The sequence below is a fragment of the Mus musculus genome, chromosome 15, assembly GCF_000001635.26.
Source record: "Mus musculus strain C57BL/6J chromosome 15, GRCm38.p6 C57BL/6J".
Taxonomy (NCBI): domain Eukaryota; kingdom Metazoa; phylum Chordata; class Mammalia; order Rodentia; family Muridae; genus Mus; species Mus musculus.
Window position 1 is genome coordinate 10,267,831 of NC_000081.6, and position 20,482 is coordinate 10,288,312.

Sequence of the window (20,482 nt, forward strand, 5' to 3'; positions counted from 1 at the left end):
GGGAAATAAACCTGAATTGTTCAGTTGGAGTCCAGTGAAAGAGCAGCAGGCAAAAGAACATCACAGCTGCTACAGATCCCACTTTCTCAGGAATGAACAGCTCCTTTGAATGGTGTCTACGTTATCCAAAATGCCACAAAACAATTGATGATAAAACTGGTGGATGGACATATAGTCTGAATGTTTCTCAAAGCTCTTAGTACTCAAAGAACTTAAGAAAAGGGGAATAAGGAGGTTTGCCTAGAGTAGAGTGTTTCGGGCAGAATAAAGAACCCCTTTATCTTCATTTATTAAGTTGAACAGAACAAATAAGAAGCTATCCATCTCTATAAAAAATCAAATACAGTTAGTTCCTTAATGAGTTGCGTCTTTTGCTCCTAACTGTAATACATACAATAGTGTATTATTTCCTTTTACCCAGATAGATTTCCTGAAACCATAATATTCAGAGGCAGAGAACTAAAGGTTAATTTAAAAAAAAAAAACCCTCAGGGGTAAATTATTACTATTAGAGGAGAAAGTTATATTTTTAAAGCTTATAGTATTATTTTTCCAAATTAATTTTTAAAATAGTATTTTCATGTATTCTTGAAATGTAAGTATATTCTAGATTACGTAAATAATTGATAATGGACTACCAAGAAAAAAGTATACATGTAATATTCAATATACAAATTAGCTTCAGTAAATCTCTCTTTTGAGTCATTATTTCCACTAAAATGTCTCTTACATTGAAATTATTCTATGAAATATGAAATTTAGAATATAATGGACACCTTCTTTTGTTACTTAATCATGACGTAACGCTTTGTCTCCTTTTCATATTTGAAGTGCAGAAACGCCTTTAACATCCTAGGAAAGCCATGTGGATGTCATGATCTGGCTTTCTTTGTTCGGATAATATACTAGATTATTTTCTTTCTTCTGAACATCTTAAACTCCTAGATGAGTTTTTCCTTCAATTTTAAATGCTTTTGAAGCAGGACTCATTTTGTTTCGAGCATTTCTTGGAATTACATAGAGTTGAGTAAATATGAATATGCCAGCATCCTTCTAAATGGACTACCTTTAAACTGTTTCAAAAGTAAACCATGCATCAAAAGTCAACTCGGAAGACCTGTGTTCTCTCATACCCCTACACCTACCCTGCCCCCTGTGGGTTTTTTTTTTTCTTGGTAATAACAATAAGTGTCTTAGTTAGGATTTCTATTGCTATAACAAGAACACTATGACCAAAAGCAACTTGGGAATGAAAGGGTAGCAATAAGATTACAGGTCTACATATCACAATATATCACTGTAGGAAGTCAGGGCAGGAACTCAAACAGTGCAGGAACCTAGAAGAATACGCTGATGCAGGAGCCATAGAGAAGTGCTGCTCAGTGGCATGCTCCCCATGGCTTGTTCTACCTGCCTTCTTAGAACACCTAGGACCATCAGCCCAGCCATCACACCATCCACATGGGCTAGGCCCTCCCACATCAATCACTAATCAAGAAAATGCACTACACAAACTTGCTCATGAGCCTAGCTCCTGTAGACATTTTCTCAATTGAGAATTCATCTTCCCAAATGAAAATGACTCTAGCTTGTGTCAGGCTGTTATAAAACTCACCAGCACATACAGCGACCCAAAACTTCATAGGTACTTTGAAATAAGTGAATCTCCAATCATGCTGCTATCCTTTTAAGAATTTGTAACTATCCCTGCAAACTGTTGTGGGCTATGTCATGGTCTCTAAATGCCACCCTCTTACATCCTAAGCAGAATGAAGCATGAAATAGGAACTAAGGTGTGGCACAATGCAGACAACTTTCCTCTGGGCTCTCCTTACAGGACACTTCTCAGCCATGAATCTTACTGGCCTCTACCTTTCACATAACCAGGGAAACCAAAACATACATCCATTTTTTAATCTTGTCCTCTTCCCCACACATTCTCAATCTTTTCTCACTGTTCCTCCCTCACAAAAGAGCAAGCATAGGAACAAATGAGAAAGTTTCTGACTGCCATTGACTCTGGGAAAATATTAGTCTTGTGCTGATTGTTGCAGTGATGTACATATAACATGAAATTTACTATCTTAATCATTTCAAGTGCATGGTTAAGTACAATCACACCATTATGACAATCCCCAGTATATTTAAATTTTTATCACACAGAACTGAAACACCTTATCTCTATGCTACACTAACCAGTCCTTTCAAAAAATTCCAAGTCGTAAGTCTAAGATTAGGCAAGACATAGCCTTTGTGCTCTTAAACACTTTTCCAAAATATATTCATTTTAAATTTGTATGTATAAAAATGAATAGCTATTTTAGCATACAGAATTAAATCAGTCATTTTAATGATTCTACTGATTGGCTTCCAGGAGCATCTGTGTGTCTTCTCATTAAAGTAACCAATGCATTACAACTGTCATTGCTCTGTGACTCTTCTTCTCTTGCTTTGCTATTTAATGTTTCTTTGAAGTCAAAGAGTAGCTCTTCATGATATGCATCCAAGTGTGCACTTAAATCATAGAACTTATTCTTAGCAAGGAAGTATGTAGTGAAGCACCTGGTCAAATGGGAAGACAGCCTTGAGAAAGACAATGTTTTTCCTGCTGAATTTCTAGGAATAGCCAACAAAGTGGGAGTCCTGATAGGTGAGACCAGCAGTGTGCTCTTTCATAACCTCTTTCAATTACTCTCAACTCTTCTTTATTTTTGGATCCTATGTAAAATTTTCTATAAAGAAAAGAGGTTATACTATGTTTTGAAACAAAACATCTTGGATCTCGAGGAACGTTTTGTCTCATTATTGAGATTCATTGGAAGCCTGTCATTGAATGAAAAGATATCATTGAAAACATGTGGCCTTTAAACCAACCACCGACTCTCTCCAAGCCTCTTTTCTTTATGACTAGAATGAGAATAACGGTGTATATCTGCATCTTCTAACACCTGAGAAGATTTAAAAGCAGTGAGCAGTGTGCTGCCAGCCTCCTCACCCTGCTGCCTAACAAGGTCCCTCCCACATGAGCAGAGCAATCCAGGAAGCAGGTGACAGAGGATGAGGTAGTCCAGAGCAGAGACAGGAATATAACAGAAACTGGATCTATCTGGCTCTGGATACTAGATCTAGGTTGGACGTAATGACATTGGGAGCTGTGACTGATGGGTTCTCAACCAGATGCCACCTTTCTCAGTGTCTAGAGGAGTGGTATCTAACAATGACTAAGATGGTTTCCCAAGAGAATTTGATACTGAAATCTCACTCCCTCTCCCTCTCCTTCTCCCTTTTCCATCCCTTTTCTTCTCCCTCTCCCCATCATCCTCCTCCCTCTTCCTCCACCTTCCTTTCCATTCCTAGTGATCAAATTCAGAGCCATCCACATGTTCGAATATTAGTTAGGCGCGCTTTCTAGCACTGCGGTACATCATCAGCCCTGGAAAGACTTATTGCCATGAATGAATCGTTACTGGCATGTACGTGATCAAGGCAGAGCCACCATGGTCCATGGGTTCTGTTAAATACCTCACTCTGAACATGACAAAACCTCGATATAACAACATTAACAGCTTAACACGTCACTCGTGCTGACCTTGAGAAACTCTACTTTTAGAGACTTTCTGACATAGGTGCCTCTCCCCATCATTGATTTCCTCTTCGTCTGGTAACCTGGAAATTCTTCAGGTTACTTTTGTTCTGGTTCTCTTCTTTGTTCCTTTGTCCCTCTCTTCATCCCTTCTTCATAACTTTTTCCTTTCACTGACTTCACTAAGACAAGATTCTTTTGTTTTCTTCACTAACTAGTAAATTGCTTCTTTCCCAACTCTTACTCTTAAAAGCAACAGAATAGAGCTCTCTAAGGGAAAATAACATAAAGCTTGAAACCACATAAAACTGCATTTGTATTTGTGTAGACATGCATGGATTGTTCTTTAGGCCAGTAGATTCAGAGACAAAAACAAACAAAAACCATCCCCCAGTGTTACAGATAGTTAGGGGGACTGGACTGTGTAACATCAATCCCAAGAAATACCTTAAGTAAGTACTCCCAGGTTCTTTAGAATGAAAAATCTAGGAGGTGTCTTAGTTCTATTGCTGAGAAGAGACACTATAACCAAGGCAAGTCTTATTTAAAAAAAAAAAGCATTTAATTGGGGCTGGCTCACAGTTTCAGAGGTTTAGTCCATCCATTATCATCATGACAGAAAGCACTCAGGCAGACACGATACTGGAGAAGTAACTCAGAGTTCTACATCTAGATCCTGCATGCAGCAGGGAGAGAGACACAGGACCTGGCTTGGGCTTTTAAAACGCCAAACCACACCCTCAGTGATTAATTTTCTCCAACCAGGCTATACCTACTCCAACCAGGCCACACCTACTCCAACAAGGCCACACCTACTCCAACAAAGCCACATGTCCTAATGCTACTCCCTAAGCATTCAAGCATATGATCCTATGGGAGATGTTCTTATCCAAACCATCAGAGATGGTATCAGATGCCCTATAAAGGAGTAGGGCTTTCAGGCCAAACTTACTTTGAAAGGTTCTCAAATGATTATGAGACACAACGGGTTTGGGCAACATAAACAGGTTGTTTTTATAAATTTCAACCACTGGCTTGCTATCTTATCACTCAACCTTTTACCAATGAGCAGATTTCAACCAAAACAACATTTTTTTTTTTGATTAGTTGAGTGAAATCTCAATTCATTGCATCTCAATTTATTGTCAGACTTTAAATCAAGTGGGCAATTATTTATTCCCATCAAGGCAGCCTTTTGCTATCCTGTAGCCAAAATAATAAATACTGGTTGTTAGTTTTATATTCAACCTTGTTCCTCAGTGTTTTAAATTATTCTGATACAGCTTTGGATGGAGAGTGAATAAAAAGAGGCATGGTCTCTGGAGCCCCAGATCTTCTCATAAAGACCCAAGAATAAAGTGGTCTAAACAACCCTTACACACTTGCTCACTCACTCAACAACTCTTTGGAAAACTCACCCAATCCCAGCTCCGTCTCTTGATTTACTCTTTATTCTCATGACTGAAGAACTCAGCTGTTTATGTTTTAATAAAAAATGGTTTAAAAGACCAAGCAGAATCCAATGGGGACTGTTTCTGAGATATCCAGCTTACTGGCATATTCTAATGTCTACTTGGCAATAACTGAAAGTGTGGCCTTTGTATTCCAAGTAACTCTGTCTTTGAGTAGTTTGCAGATTTATCACTTGTTGGTCTACAGCCTTTAAGTTAGGGATCATATCCAAAGCTGCCTGGTTTTATAGGAAAAGCCTAGTTGTTTCCAAAAGCAAGGCCAATTAATAGAGCATTCGAGATATTTGAGATCTATTTCCATGGAGGAAATGATCTTAAAGTGAAGTTAATTAGGAGTGCAGAGAGCCAGAGATGATAAATTCAGAATTGCATAATAGATTTGTATACTAAAGGGGCCTGTGTCATCTCCAGTCCTAAAGAGACCGGCTGCTGAAGAATGAGACTCAGAAAAATGGGTGGGTTATATCGCCTCCAGCTTTCCATGTCACATGCACATGTCACATGGCCTTTCATGACCTATATTAAAGTTCTCCAGAGAAAGAGAACCAGTGGGTTATTCTGTAAATATGTGTGTAGGTTTATATATGCATGTATATATAAATGAAGGGAGATTTTTTTATGGCAAGGGATTGAAGTGATGATATTAAGTTTAAATTCAATCTGGAGACCTAGGAATGACAATGATGTAACTCATTCTACATCTCAACTGAGAGATTCCTGGTGGTATAACTTTTACTTAGAGGCCAAAACCTAAGGTACAGAGTAGAGACTGGGGGAGTCTAGTGACCTGAAAACCAAGAGCTCTCATGTCCAGAGTCAGGACAAAATGAATCTCACATCCACCAGACTTTTAGTTTTTCTGTTCTGACTCTTAAAGGATTGGATAGTACTCACCTAAAACAACAACAAAAAAGAAAAAAGAAGAGAAAAGAAAACAGGAAAAACCATTCTCCTTTTGAGTCAAACTCTATTCTCTTCCAGTAATACTGTCAGAGATACATCAGAAATAGTATCTTACCAGCTATCAAAGTACCTTTTACCCTAGTCAAGCAGACTAGGCTACACAAAATTGAAGCCTTTATGTCCCTGTCCATAGAAGACAGGCTTAGCTGGATAATACCCAAGTCCTCTATTATAGCATCTTGCCAGCTATCAAAGTGCCTCTTAGCCTATCAAGCAGTCTGGGCCATGCAAAAATCACGAAGCCTCAGTATCCCCATCTGCAGGAGACAGGCTTAGCTGAATAACACCTAAGTTCTCAATTATATACCAGTGCTCTATGAATGCAAAAATAAGGCTTGGAACACTCTGCCTTGACCAGTTTAAGCATCAACAGAAGCTGATCGCTGGACATGCCTTCAATCACAACTTACACATTAACTTATTAAATTTACTAGCTAATTCCAATTTGTTTTCTATTTTGAATGGCAAAAATTTTCAACTGGGTCTCTACTTGATTTTATCAAGAAATTGATGGTTCTGTTTGGTATAAAAGTATTTTGGTTCTTTTTCCAGAATATGGTCATCATTACTAGAGATATAAATTGAGCTAAATAGGAGTAAAGTATCATGTCTGTGATTTCATTTAAAAATAAAGATAAAATAAAATGTGGCTAGATCACATAAGATGCTGTTTGGGCTGGCAACATTTCTCATTAAAAACTATATTCTGAAAAAAGGTATCAGGGACCTAGGGGAGACAGATATGGGTAACATTGACTGTTCTGGGCGTGGAGGTTCAATTTATTTATTTGCCTTTTCACCCTCTGTAGTGTGTGTGTGAGTGAGTGTGTGTGTGTGTGTGTGTGTGTGTGTGTGTGTGTGTGTGTGTGTGTGTTAGTGAAGTGGAATCAATTTCCTGAAGCCTTGAGAGATTTAAATCTCTTCACTGAGAGTGTCTCTTCAACTGCATGCAAGCATGAATGAATATTAAGGGTAAGGTACTATGACTGCCCTCTTGGTTCATCTTTCCATTGCTACTGCACAAGTCCCAGAATTTTGAATATCGTTGGGTCACCATTTGTCCTATAGGCTTCTGTAACCTCCTTAATCATTTGTATATAATCTAATGTGTGTTCATTACACAGATTCAAAGCTTATGTTGGAGTGTATCTGTAGATAGATTGGGCTTTCTCATATTCTTCCCTCTACCCTCCTTGTTTTATATCTTCACAACATCTTTTCTTTTCCTTTTTTTGTTTGTTTCTTGTTTGTACATATGAATTTAAAACTGTGAATTTATCTGTCTTTCTATATCTGGCTTGTTTTGCTTGACACCATGACCTGTGTTTCCATCCATTTTCCTGAAAATGATAATACTTAAATTTTTATGGCTGAATTAAACTCCATTGTGGATTTATTCTATGCTTTTATCAATTTACCTATTGAAAAGTACTTATACTGCTTTTATAACTCGGCTATTCCTTAATCATTTTTCTAATTCTTTCTAATAGACATCCTATTAAATAAAACTGAACAAGGTATTGTACCAATGAACTCAGAACACATTTACTGGCTTTACATAGAACATTACAACTTTTCCTTTGGAAGGAAAATAGATGCTGCCCTCGAGTAGGGTGCACACTATGTTCATATCAATTAACATTGGTGAAAACATTACAATTCAATTGGTCCATCAGTAAGTCAGAGTTGTCTATAGAACACATGTTTATAACCCTATATCCCGCTCTGATAGAAATAACCGGTTAGCTTCTTAAGGTTGATATAGTAAAGTTGCCACAATTAGGTGGCTTAAAAAAACAGAAACTTATTTTCTCCAGGTTCCAGAGTCGAACAACTTAGAATCTAGGTTTATTTGGTACTGTGCTCCAATTGAAACCCTAGATAGAACCCATTCTTGTTTCTCCTGAACTTTTCATGAGAACCAACTGCCTTGTCATTTCTCAGCTGAAAGCTGCATCCTCCAATCTTCATCTTCATATGTGATCTCTCCTGTGTCTATGACTTATAAGCACACCATGAGATTAAGGGCACACCCTATTTCAGGATGACTTCATCTCTACTCATTACACTTTTTCCAAACAAGGCTGTGTTCTGAACATAGAAGGGCTTCACCATCTCTTTTTGGAAGAAGCAACTCAAACCACGAGGCCATCCAAACAAATGACACTGTGAGATGGATTCCATTTGAATCTTTTATCATAGCTATAGTTCCTAATTTTACAAAAATGAAGGGCTAAAGTTTACTTCCTGCCATGCCTGGGAAATAATATTCAGACAACATGTTCCAGGACAATGTCTAGGATCTTTAGAAACACATACTCTGTGCTATATGGCTGTTCTACAGAAGCCACCTGAGAGTCACAATAGAGACATCGGATGTAAGCTTCTTCTGAAAAGAATTAATGATGCTTCTATAGCTTGCCCTTGTTATACCACGCCCACTCCTACCTAAAGTCCTTCCACTCCATCTGAATCACTGAAAGCTTTAAATCTAACTGTGTTGATGCTGCAGCAGGAAAGCCACAAACCAAATCAGGACAAACCAACAACCCAATCAGAAGTATTTTATACAATTATTATGTTGGAGGTTGTGGTCTTTTCTTACTTGAGTTTTTCTGCAATGAGGGAGAAATAGTGAGGACCTTTTGTATCTCTAGGTAAATATTAAATCTGCCAGAAGAGCCAGTTACCCAACAGGTAGTCAGCTCACAGGTCAGTGCTCATTGGAAGATGTTCAGAGCCAGAAACCAATCCCAGCAGGGATCCTATGCAAATCTAGCAAGACCTTGGCTTTCATCTTCTATTTCCTGAAACAAGCACCCAAGTGTTAACTGGCTTGTGAAATACCTTGGGTAAGTCTCTTGTGTGTTTAAGATTCTGGCTGATTTACATCTGCCAAAAAGGGGTATTTGTTATTTCTTGATGAGGCCCAGGCCCTCTGCACTAACATGTATGTTTTCGATTTTCATTCCCAACCTGATGCTTGACACTCTACATGCTTTCTAGGGTGAATGAAAGAAACTGAGAATCAGGTTTCTCTGTCATTAGCACAGAATCAGCTAAGAAAGAACTAGGATAAAGATGGAAGAAGGGGAAATGAATATCATAAGACTAAGGAAAAACCTTTAATATGAATTACAATGATTAAGGATTAGCATTAGAAAGTATGTGGGTTTGACAAAGCTACTGGAATCTTTTTAGACTTTAGAGCTCTCACCTTTCTTGAAGTCACTTGAGTTTGCCATCTTGAGATCTTGACTATTATGTAAAACCTCTAACTGTGTTAGGTCAAACAAGAGTGTAAGAGGTGTGAGAAGGTTGCATGATTGCTTGTGACTCTTTTGTTGCCAGCTAATGTATGAGTGTGGAACCAGAGCAGAGAATAGAATGAATGGAACAATCACCATATTTGCTGAATAAATGTCTTTGTCCATTTTTTGTTGCCATTCCTGTACTTTATGAAGCAAATTAGTTCACTTCCTACAAGTCTGGACATGGGAAGTCCAAAGCTGAAAGGCAGCATATGGTGAGAACTATCCCACTAGTAAAGATGCCCTGAGAACCCCCAAGCCCCAAGTCAGCACAGGACAGCATATGTCAGAACAACCACGCTGACTTGTGTGTCTCTTCCTCAGATTACGAATCCACTACTCATTATGCAGACATCCCTCTCATACCTCATCGACTCTTAATTATTCCCAAAGGTCCAAGCTCCAATCAACACTAACAGGTGGTTTGTGGGTTATGAGAGGACAAACACGGGAAGAACCTAGTGAGGCATTTCAACCCCAAGGATGAAGTTGGCCATCACCCTGGTTTCTTCAATAAACTGAGCAAATGAGTAACAGTAAGAAAGGAATAGTACCCTGATGCCTAAAGTCTCAACACCAGCATCTAGAAAGGAGTGCACACGACCCCACCCCTTATCTTCCTTGCCAGTTTCTGCTTTTTATTCAGTAACCATTGACCCTGCCACCATTCATCACCAGAAGTCACAGAGTTGCAAGGTTATGTCCTCAGTCAACTCAGCTTTGATTTGTCCCCTTGGGTCCTCACTTAGTAAAGAAAAGAGAACAAGGCAATACTGGTAATAACCAAAACTGAGGCAGATATGGTTTGGCTTGAGAGATGGACTTGATAAGAGGAGAACCATTTATCACTTGGATGCCAACTTCTCATTTGTCAAATGTTTGATGGGTTTAGTCATGAAGTCTCCAGGCCAGGAGGACTACATGTTAAATAGCTTCTTACTTATTGTCATCTATTCAAAACAGGTCGGCTAAGCATGGACAATGGGTGTTACGATATCTTCAAGTAAGCTGTAGACTGACAGGCTAGTTCATTTTTTACTATCTATTGTTATAAATTCATGGATTTTTGGGGGGACATTCTCATTGTGCCCATCAAATGCCTTGATCCCACTCATGCTCATGCTACTCTGCTACCCACCGCAGCCTCTTTTCTTGGTCTGTATTGTCTTCCCTAATGCAGCCTTTTAGAAAATACCTTCATTGTGATAAAGTGTACATGCTTAAAGCTCATGTTTAAAATGTATACTTCAGTGGGTTTTATGTAGATACAGAGTTATAAAACTGTCAGAACAATCTAATTTTAGCACATATCACCAAGTTAAAATGTGTATGTTAGCAGGCATAGCTCATCCCCCTACTCTCTCCACTCCCGTTAGCATACAATACTCAGTCTGTGGCAATCTCTAAGTCACTTTGCTTTGCTATTGCAATTTTTTCATAAGTTCCTACCACTGCCTAGATCATAAAATATTTCCCCTATATTTTTCTACAGTAAATTGAACATTGAAGTTACATATTAAAGTCTTGATCCATTTTGAATTGATTTTTTTTTTTTCGAGACAGGGTTTCTCTCTGTAGCCCTGGCTGTCCTGGAACTCACTCTGTAGACCAGGCTGGCCTTGAAATCCGCCTGCCTCTGCCTCCCAAGTGCTGGGATTAAAGGCATGCGCCACCACTGCCCTGTTTTGAATTGATTTTTTGCAAAATGGGAGATACAGATTTAATTTCATTCTTCACAATGTAAATACCAGTTTTGCCAGCACAATTTATTAGGAAGGCTGTCTTTTTATTGCCAGCTTTGTCAAAGATTAGATGACTGGAGCTGTGTGGGTTGATCTCAGGTCCTTAATTTCACTGGTCTATAGGCTTGTTCAGTACTTTGCTATGATATCAATAGCAAAAGTAAATTCTATTAGTGTTTATGAAGAGTGAGTGTTTATGAAGAGTGAGTGTTTGCAATATTCCTTAATGGTAACAGCATGAATAAGATTCCGATGTCTATATCTGTGGTTTTCAACTATCTTAATCGACGGCACTTAAATGATCCTTTGCTTCCCATTGTAATAAAACATATCTAAAATGTACAGATGAGTTTGGTTTTGTTTATGTGGGATCCAACTCCTGACTTTGTGTGCTCAGCTGACATGTCTGTAACGGAATGTTCTGCCAGTCTCCAGTGCTGTCTACCAGGACCAGCTAGCCACCTAATGCTGTCTGTAATTTTAACTTCATCTTCTCACAGGCTGAGTATAAATGAGGAGACACAGTAGGAGATATACGGAGCAAAGAGGCTTTTAAAGGTCTTAGGATTCTTCCAGAATCACTATTCAGGATGGTCTTCCTTAAGAATGGCAAAACCCTGCATGTTTATCATTTGTATGTGGACAGTTCAAAGTTCAGGAGGCCTCTTGTGGATGTTTCTTGTCTTCGGAGTATTAAATAATACTTAACTGTCTTCTGTTCTCATCATCGAATGAATATGACTTTGTTCTTATTTCCTAGGACTATGCTGTCAGTGATTATGAATAAGATCATTAATGTGTATTCGTTACTTCAGTTTCTTGTGTATTGTGTACCAAAAAGAAAGAACAACAACCCAAAAAGTTGGTTAGAATTAGAGACTACTGCCTTGTCATAAAGATGTACATGCTATATTTATACAACTTTCAGATGGAGCCCCTCTGTTGGCCCATGCTGACTACATATAACACATCAGGTTCGTCAGCATCTTATTCCTGGGATACAACTACAACAACATGCTCAAAGAAAAAGAAACCTTGGTTTTTTTGTTTTTTGGGTTTCTTTCTTTTTTTCATAAAAGTGATTGAGTGAGTTGTATCATTAAGCAATGATGTCACTAGAACTCATAAGGGGAAATCAGAAAGGCGAACCTGGAAACGTCTCGAAGTAAAAACCAGGAACCCCCAGCACAGTGAGTGCACGGACTCATTGCTGTCAGCTGAGGAATTGCTCTTGTGTCCCTGCTACTGGAGCTCTGACTTGGTGATGTAAGATGGCCATCTCCCTCACCACTCATCCATCAGCAGCACTTTTAAATTTACCTTGGAAACAAAAGAGCAAACTGAAGTACAGTGCGTGTCATATGATGAGTTCAACTACCTCTTCGAAAGGCAACATCAGAGAGTGAGATCAACAACTAGACTAAGAAGGAGAAGTCACTGTTGTTGACACAAGCTATTAATTTACTGCTCTGAAATGATCGTTAACTGTTTTGCTCCAAGAGAGAGAAATCTGTTCAAGGGACAGAGAGAAATATTGTTTAGATGGTCCCTAATGAGACAGAAGTAGTAGGGAAATAGAAATGGATTTCCCCACTAGCACTGCTCCCTAAACAGGCTCCCTTATTAACCAGCATAAAGGATGGAAACATTTTGGCTACATAACCCTACATAATCCTAACCCTTGGATACTAAGACGAGAAAGTATTTACTCTCTGATACTTCCAGGTAAAGAGGGGATGTTCTCAGTTCAGATCACCAGAACCATAACGGTTCTCTTAGTTAATTAGAAGAGTATGTTCTCTCCTGGTGTACGGCATTTAGTGACTTCCAACTTTTAAAAATGTAACTTTTTATAAACCTCCTCGCGAGGATTTAAAGAACAGGACACAGGTGACATTTAAGAATGATTTTAATACTGCAATCAATGAGGAATTAATTTTCTTTGAGGTGAGAGTTTCCTGCGTCTGGAAACGGAATCTAGTCCTTCACACCCACTAAGCTTGCACTGGAGCACAGACCTGTAGTCTCAGCCTCACATATTTAAAAAAAAAAAAAAACAATTCCGGATTTTATGTGGAGGTCCTTGATCCACTTGGACTTAAGCTTTGTACAAAGAAATAAGAATGGATTGATTTGCATTCTTCTACATGCTAACCACCAGTTGAAAATGCTATCTTTTTTTCCACTGGATAGTTTTAGCTTCTTTGTCAAAGATCACGTGACCAAAGTGTGTGGGTTCATTTTGGGGTCTTCAATTCTATTCCATTGATCTACCTGCCTATCTCTGCACCAGTACCATGCAGTTTTTATCACTATTGCTCTGTAATACAGCTTAAGGTCAGGGATGGTGATTCCCCAGAAGTTTTTTTATTGTTGAGAATAGTTTTTGCTATCCTGGGTTTTTTGTTATTCCAATTAATTTGCAAATTGCTCTGTCTAACTCTATGAAGAATTGAGTTAGAATTTTAATGTGTGAGTCTCAGCCTCACAAATTTTTTAAAAAACAATTCCTAGAGTTTTCTAGAATATATATATATATATATATTTATCACTTAGATGCTAGGTTTTTTTCTTTTTTTTTTCTTTTTTTTATTAGATATTTATTTCATTTACATTTCCAATGCTATCCCAAAAGTCCCCCACCCGCTCCCCCACCCACCCACTTCCACTTCTTGGCCCTGGCAAGTCTGTTTTGTTCTTTCTGGTTTTTCTGCTCTCTTCATATTAGTAGCATGGCCCTGGTTTGCGAATGCTCCACACTTGACCTGAGAAGTGGACTTACACTGGCCTCTTAGCTAAAATAAACAGAAAGCCATTCCGTTCGGGTCCACTGCTGGTGGTCACCTCATTACCATGCCCAAACCATGGCCACTCCAGTTAAGATGATCACTGGCCAACTTCCAAAGAACCACATTTGTGCTGCAGTTATTCATTGGACTGGAACAACCTCCTCCCCGCCCCACCCCCACCCCCACCTCTCTCTCTCTCTCTCTCTCTCTACCTCTCTCTCTCTCTCTCTGATTTTAAATTGTTTGTATAGCTACTTTCTTGCTTACAAAATCCAACTCTGAATTGTAATATTCCATGTTGGTCAATCAAGGCTCCCTGTTTTGTTTGTTTGTTTGTTTGTTTTATATCATCAGTAGTACTCTCTATTTATTTTATATCATTCTCAAAAATATTTAAAGTAACTCGCTTCCAATATGTCTGTAATAACCAATACCAGAACTGTAAATAGGTTATGACAATAAGAAAACATATAACCCTTTTGGTATTTCCCTGTTACAGAGCACATACATCCCTCCATTAGAGTCACTACCCTTTGAGAATACCAACCTTTCTAGATGCTCCTGGTAAAGCTAGCATGTGGGAAACATTGCTCAAAAATGCCAGGGTACCTCTGATAAAACACAGGCTGGTAAGACTTTCTTGAGTAGCAGTGTGATAGTCTACCTGTGTTCTCAACTTTGGTTTCCAAAGAAATTCCCATCATAATCTAGTGAAACTCCTAGCAGTGGAGGGTATGGAGCCTGAAGTTGCCTCTTCCTCTAGCCAGGTAGAACTCCCAGTGAAGGGATTAGGATAACCCACCCACAAAACCTTGGGCCCAAAATTTATCCTGCCTATAAGAAGTGCAGGGACAAAGATGGAGCAGAGACTGAGGGAATTCTCAACCAACGACTGGCTGGCTTGAAATCCATTCCGTGGGCAAAAACCAATCCCTGATACTACTAATGGTCAGAACCTGTTATGCTTGCAGACAGGAACCTAGCATGGCTGTCCTCTGAAAGGCTCCACCTAGTGCTGACTGAAACGGATGCAGAGACCCAGAGCCAAAAGTTAGAACTGAGGAATCTTATGGAAGAGTTGGGGGAGAAACTAAGGGCCTCGAAGGGAATAGGAACTCCACAGGAAGACAACAGAGTCAACTAACCTGGACCCTCAGGGGCTCCCAGAGAATTAATCACCAACCAATGAGCAAGCTTGGGTTGCACCTAGGTCCCCTGAACATCCTTAGCAGGTGTGCAGCTTGGTCTTCATGAGAGTCTTCCATCAACTAAAACAGGGGCTGTCTTTGTCTCTGTTGCCTATCTGTTGATCCTGTTTCCCTAGCTGGCTGCCTTGTATGGCCTCATTGGAGGAGAGAATGTGCCTTGTCCTGAAATGGTTTGATGTGTCAGGTGGGCCTCACTGTTCTCAGAGGAGAAGGGGACAGAGGAAGGAGGGGAGGAGCTGTGTGAGGAAGGTCAGGGAGAAAGGGCTGGGATCAGAATGTAAAGGGAATAAATAAATAAATTAGTGGAAAAATGTTTATCAAGAATAGTGTACACAGCCACAATTAAAAAAAAAAAGAGCCATGAATTTAAAAAAGCAATGGGGTTATGTGATAGGGATTGAAGGAAGGAAAAGGGAGGAAGAAATGTAATCATAGTATAATTATAAAATGCTCTAAAATTTATTTAAATGTAAAAAAAACAGTAGGGGAAATCAAAAGTGTCAAAAGCAGAAGGAGAGATGGGCATGTTGTCATGAATCCATACAAAGAATAGGAGACATATGAATTCAAGAATTTAGGTTGGATGTGAGTAGTTGGAAAGAACCATGAATTTTCCCCAGCAGATTATTGCAAAAATATCCAAACATTGGAGCAAAAGTTCTAAGTGCAGATTAAATTGTAAGTTTCTCCAATATTCTAGAACCAGAGTATTCCAAATACTGCCTTCTTATGAGTTCTGTTTATCCAACCCAAGTAAGATCCGTGCATCTTTGCAAAGTTCTTGTCACATCTATAGTGACAATGAGCATACTTTTATCAGAATGGCCCTTATCTTCCTGGGTTGCCATAATGATTAGAAAGTTATTCTGCTCAGTTAAAAATTTATTCTAGTTCTGGCCAGTAACAGAAAAGTAGAAAGTCCAGCAAGATGTTTCATTAAAGTTTACTCAACCCAAGTTGGCTGCCACATAATTTCCACTGGTTTGAGAAGACAGTAATTTGGGTGGATCCTTGAAAGCTCAAATTTTGGATAATTAATTCTCAGGGTGTCTGTGTTGGAAAGCAAAGGGTAGAGTCTAACAAGAAGCAACTAGGTCATCACTCATGAAAGCTTTCTTAGAAAAGCAAGTTCTGCCTGCATTATTGTCCACTCTCTGGTGTGAGCCCTCTCCTCTTTCTTGTTTTCTCTGATATGCAGTAAGTTGAACTTCCTCTTTCTACCTTTGGGTGATAAAGCCATAGGGCTCTCACCAGCTGTGAGAAAGAGTATTTTATCCTTGGACTTCCCAGTCTCTAGAACTATAAAATATAAGGCAGGGGGTCCACTCTGTTCTCTCAGGCCTTTGAATATATTTTCTTGGTGGCCATGGCCATTTTGAATGAACTCAGGACAACACATAGAGTTCTTGAGAAGAACATGTTGTCTTCCTACCTTTGGCTCCCCCTTGTCTTCTATGTTTTCTTCATCTTTTCCTTTTCCTCTGACAAGTTGCATCTAGCTCTCATAATTCTTTAATATAACATTTTAATTTTAAAAACTGTTTGGAAGAACTCATACATTAGTCCTGTATTTACATCTCCTTTCTCTCCCTCAATCCTTCCTCCATCTGAGGTCCATTACCTCTTCTTCTATAATTATAGTTACACAAAATTGTGTTTGTATACAACCTCCTGAGTTCGTTTAGTGTTTCTTTTATGTACATATGTTTAGGTCTTGGTAGTTGGGATTGGATAACCTATTACAGAACACCTTGCTGGGGAAGTCTGACTTTCCCTACACAGCCATTGACTGTGTATAGTTCTTCATCTAGAGATGGAGCCTTGTGAAATTTTTCCTACCCACATTGGCATGTAGACTGACCTTGTCATTATCTAGACCTTATTTAGATAGCCACACTGTTGATGTTTCATGAGAGCAGCATCCCTGGCATGTCTAGAAGATACTATCTAGCAGCAGGTATTTTGGTCTTCTGGCTCATACAATCATTCCATCTCATCTGCAATAATCAAACCTCAGGTCTAAAGATTGTATTGTAGATGTGCCAGTTGGGGCTGAACACCTCACAGTCACTCATCACTGAATTTTGACCAACTGTGGATCCCTGTAATAGCCTCTTGGATGGCATCTTTGATGAGGGTTGAGAGCTAGCTACACTTGTCTGTGAGTATAAAACAACACAAACCATTGTCATGACCCTTGGTTGCCTTGATTGCCTCCAAGAACTTGAAGGTAAGACCCTACTTCTTAAGTCCAAACATACTTCAGATGAGGATATGGTGGCATCAAGCTGGGACTGACCTGAATGCCCCATTTCTGAGGACAAACTCTCATAGTACTAGAAGTAATATGCAAATTGCTAAGGAAGAAAAGAAATAAATATTCCTTCCCAGCTAGAAGGCCTATAAACCACAGCAATGACCAGCCTGCCAAGGGACCTACAGTGGGGTAATAGTGAAACTATTATCTTGGAGTCATCAACAGCCATCTAATTAGACTTAAAGTCCACTTACTAGAAGGAAACTCATACCTGATACTGGAAGCCTAATGAACACATGGCTAGACCTCATAAGAGAACCTACTATGATTTTTTTTCTAAATCAATAAATTATATAATTATTTTCTAAGTGAATAATTACTTTATTAGTTCTTTAAGAATATCAAACATGCACACCATATATCATGTCATTCCTCCCTCTTCCCCTTAACACTGTGGTTCTCAACCTGAGGGTCAAATGACTCTTTCAAAGGGGTCACCTAAGACCACTGGAAAATGTGACTATTTACTGTATGAACCATAACAGAAGCAAAATTACAATTGTTAAGTAACAACAGAAATAACTTTATGATTGGGGGTCACAACAACAGGAGGAATTGTTTTAAGGTTCACAGCATTAGGAAGGTTGAGACCCACTGTCTTAACCCTCACAGTTCTACTCATCCACTCCCCATCCACTTTCAACTTCAAGTTCACCTTTTACTTTTATAACCCAACTAATGCAATTTCTGCCGCCCATGTACTCAAGGGGAGAGACCATACACTGAAGCATGCTCCACCTATCAAAGGCCACACCTTTAATAAAAACCGGCTGTCCTTGACCCCGCAGCCAGAAACTATGAATAGCTCTTCAGGCTGTGATGGGAGTTCATGAACCCTGCTCTTTGCTGGAATGCTGACCAGCTGGATCTTAAAGCACATCTCTGAGCTGCTGGGAGCTCAGGAGTGGGGTGGTCATGTCTTCTCCAGAAGGCACTGTTTTTCTCTGGTCTTCCTTGACCTCTGGCCCTTACAATCCTTCTTTGCTGGTTCCTGGAACTGGGAGAAGCATATAGCTGCTGCTTTTAAAACTCTAAAAGGCAAGAAAATTCAGTTAAAAACAATGGAGAACTTTGGTTGAAGCCAGGATAGGTTTATTTCTGCCTCTACAGAATCATAAAACATCATACACCTGACAGGAGTGGGAATGTGTAATTGAAGACGGCGAGTAACTATTTATCATAAGCTAAAATTTAATATAAAGCTACTCAATGCTTTAATATCCCATCCTAAAGGGCTAAGCACTATGTAGTGCTAGATCCTTGAGTAGAGAACAATAAACAGAGAAGACAGTTGACGTACATGAGAATCCTCAGATATTACCCAAATACGTTTCAGATAATCAATAACTGTTGGCTGAGTGAATATGTACATGAACAAATGAGCAACCTACTAGAGCTCATTTTCCATGATGACTTTTTACAGTTTTTCTCCAATATGTTACGTACATTTTAATCATTTTTTAAAATTAACTCTCTATTAAGAAGCTTGGTACTTATGAAGATTAGACAAAATCGTGTGTTCAAGTGCTCATGCTCAGAAATAGCGTCTGGCAGTCAACAAATGTTAACTAGTGATTTTCTTCTTTTTTCTAGTTATTCTTTAAAAATAGGATTATGCTGATGCCCTCAGGCTCACTAATCTCAAAGTCATTTCCCTAATCCACTAATGAAAAGAGATCTGGAGTTGCAATCAGTTCCTACTCTGTGCCTTTAACTAGGCCACCCACACCAACCCCTTGGTGCTGGCACCAATAAAATATATGCAAAATCCTAAATATTTTTTCACTTCTTCCTCTGTACTGTTTAGTTAGCCCCAAACTTTGGGCCAAATCTACCATGTCCAGTCAGCACTTGTCTACTCCCTGTTGGACCTGATGTCTGAACTGAATTTACCTCATTTGATTCTGTTCTTTCTCCTTCTCTCTTAATCAGCCCAGTGAAGGTTTTGTAATTTCCTTTTGGTTCCAACAAGGCTCACTCCATTAACCCAAGTTTTGGGATTTGCCTCTGCCACATATGGATCAAAATTTCCAAACTGCAGTTGGCATGAGTGTTGAAACTTATCCCTCAAAACTAGGAGATAGGTCTGATGTTCTTTGTGTTTCTGTATTTCAGGAACAGAAGGGGGGAAAAAGAATTTCACCAAGCTCAGATTTCCTTCTTTTATTTCTCTGTTAGTGCTCTATGTGACTGGCTGCCCCACTGAATCTGTTGGCTCTGCCTCAGTCTGTGGTTCTCAGACCCAGCTACTCACCAAGATTATGCCACAAATGATTTCTTGGATGCATGTATGTGTTCTTCCTTCAAGGGCTTGTGTTTTCAGGTTGCTATGAGTGACTAGACCTGTTGCCAGAATGCATGAATCCTCTCTGATTTTCTGAGTATATCCGAAAATTTATTGAGCTAATATCAATAGATAAGGCACAGCTTTGGTAAATTCATCAGTTACAATGACACCAGCAGCTCTGGATAGACAAGAAATACTTGCTGTCTTTTTCACCTCTGACTAGTGGGAGCTTGCCATGCAGAATCTCGTCTGTTAGTTACATAAAGACCAAAACTGTGAGCTCTGTGCTCCTGAAAAGATAAAATTCTGGACTTGCTTGCTTCATGACACACTATGCAGACCGTGTCTCCTTTTATATTGAGAGGCAAAATATTGAACATAGGACTCCATGTGGAACCTAATAAAGGCACTAACAAAATTACACTTTCCACTCTGTGTTTTATGCCATACTCCTAACATTGTGGCCAAACTGGTCTTCAACGCTTTTACTCAATTTACTCAAGTGTGTGGGTGGGGGGGGGGGGTCATTGTTTCCTGAATGGTTGAATTTTAAAAACAAATTTACTCAATGTATTTTATCATATTTCTCCCTCCCCATTCCTCCCAATAACCCTCTTTCCTAACCAACCTACTTCACTTTTTTCTTGCTTAAAAAAAAAAAAAAAAGGTACATTTTGTGTGGTCCACCTCTTCCTGAGCATGGGGCCTTCCCTGGACTGTGGTCGATATGCCCAGTGTCATTGCATTCATCGAAAAGAAGTGATGTTTCCTTTCCCTCAATGACTGTCATTTGCAAATATTGTTTTCGTG

At 39.2% G+C, this 20,482-nt stretch overlaps 1 protein-coding gene across 9 annotated transcripts in view; it reads left to right on the top strand.

Annotated features, from left to right (window-relative positions):
- Prlr (prolactin receptor) overlaps positions 1-20,482 on the top strand; it is a 171,953-nt gene that overhangs the window by 90,593 nt on the left and 60,878 nt on the right. The window contains exon 1 of one of the 9 annotated variants that reach the window (XM_006520037.3): positions 8,810-8,870. The exons of the other annotated variants lie outside the window; for them this stretch is intronic. The gene's annotated coding sequence lies outside the window, so the exon portion shown is untranslated. Of the gene's footprint in view, positions 1-8,809; positions 8,871-20,482 lie in introns of those variants that run through there. 9 annotated transcript variants of the gene reach the window in all.